Source organism: Macrobrachium nipponense, chromosome 46 (genome assembly GCF_015104395.2).
Source record: "Macrobrachium nipponense isolate FS-2020 chromosome 46, ASM1510439v2, whole genome shotgun sequence".
In the NCBI taxonomy this organism is placed as follows: domain Eukaryota; kingdom Metazoa; phylum Arthropoda; class Malacostraca; order Decapoda; family Palaemonidae; genus Macrobrachium; species Macrobrachium nipponense.
Genome location: NC_061106.1, coordinates 11,890,343 through 11,892,325, shown reverse-complemented (window position 1 = coordinate 11,892,325; position 1,983 = coordinate 11,890,343).

The window sequence follows — 1,983 nt, the reverse complement described above, 5'->3', positions numbered from 1 at the left end:
GAAGAGAAGAAAATTCTGTCTCTTTGCACCCTATTTCTCGGGCCGGTCCCATTAAAAAACGTACTATCTGCAGTGGGACATTTAGACATATGTTTCTGAATTTGGGCATAAATTAATTCTTCGTCTTATGTAGGATTCAATCTTTTCATAAAACTTCTACTATTGCATCCGGTACGTCGTGCAACAACATCGCAAAATGGATCAGTTTATGTAAATTGTCAAGTGAGACACTACCCCCTTTAACCCACTTAGAGGTTTTCAATTTTTCTATCCATTCTCCTGCTGAGTCCAAAAAGTTTTGAGCTATGCTCTACAAGGCTAGTTGTGCCCTTCTGTATTCTATTTAGTCCTCTGAGATCTCTCACCATATCCCCATGTTCCTTTGAGCCATAAGCTGCTCTTAAAAATGCTTGCAAATCAGCCAATGTCTGACATTTTGCATGTTGAAAACTCATGCAACGATAGGAAAGATCACCCTTATTGAAATCTAACAAAGATTTAGCCTCTCTGAATGCCTCTAAATCACCTATTATCCCTTTGGCGCTTAAATAATTATTTACACCTTCAATAAAGATTTGTACTGGCTGCGAAAGAACCCCATCCACCACTCCACAGAATGGACTCACGCACACACTAATATTCGTAACGCAGGAAGCAGAGTCGTCATACCACTTGCATCAGCCATTTTGCTCTCTTTACAAAAGCTCTTATACTTTATGATTCTCCCCGACCTCAATAACATTAATGTATTTATACAGACACAAATCCCAATCCAGAAAAATTAATACCAACATCCCCCAATAAAGGATAAAAAAAAAAAAAAAAAACATGCACCGCGCCTAGCAAATCACCATATGAACATCTGTTAACATTAAATACAAGGTCGTGCAGGAACAATAAAAAAAAAATCAGGGAGAAGATAACAAAAAAATAAAGAGTTTCAAGAGAGAAACTGCTTCGTTCAGCAAACCATCCACCCGCCTGCCTCTCTCTCTCAGACATTGCCTCTCTCTCCCTCTCTCTCCCTCTCTCTCCAGGGCATAACTCACAAACATCAAAAATCCCCGCCTATGTTGCCATAAAACCACCAATGTCCGCCGAATCTCAAGGGACATCAAAACAAAAATACACTTTTGAGCAAATTAATCACCAATAAAAAGAGAAAAAAAAAAGAAAGGAAGGAAACAATGAAATTACACTCACGTCTTCATATGACTGGAGCCCAAACTTGTATACCCATTGCAAATGTGCATAACTTATTCACCACACCCAATAAACACTTTAATATGCCAAAAATTCAAACTTTAATTCCTGAAACATCGAAACACAATTTCACACAAAGTGCTAGCTAAAGGACACTGACTCTGGCACAGAGAGACAACCCCAAACTTTAAGACCCTTAACTCAGCAACCACACGAGTTGCCTGTGACATAATTACAACCCTTTTCCCAAAAAAATATGCCTAAACTAGCTATAGTCTCTTCGGAAGCGTACCTACGGCACTAGTTTAAATTAAAATAAAACAAGCTGGCAACCCTCTTACCTTTAGTTGCTGGTTATCCCTATAGAAATAGAATCAAGCTAAACTATAAACTGGGCTAATGAATCCTCGTAGATACAAAAATATACGTTTTTATTTCCCAACTAGCTAAAAAATGATATGGAACAAATTATTAAAAATTACATAAATAAAAGAACTAAGTCTAACCCTTATAAGACCGTAAACTGTCATTCTACTCTCCTGATTAGATTAAGTAATCACCCCTTAAATCTCACTGTTTGTTTGATTATGCATTTAAATAGTCGAGTCTTTTTAGAGAACCCATTCTCTTGTATAATGCCATGAACCCATCTGAAATAAAGAGACATATTTGTCTTATTCCCCAACATGTAAAGAAACGTTAAATAAATGTGTACACTACCCTTCCCTATCTCTTTTCAAAGGGTAACTTTTTCAAAGTCTTTAAAGTTACAATACCTTT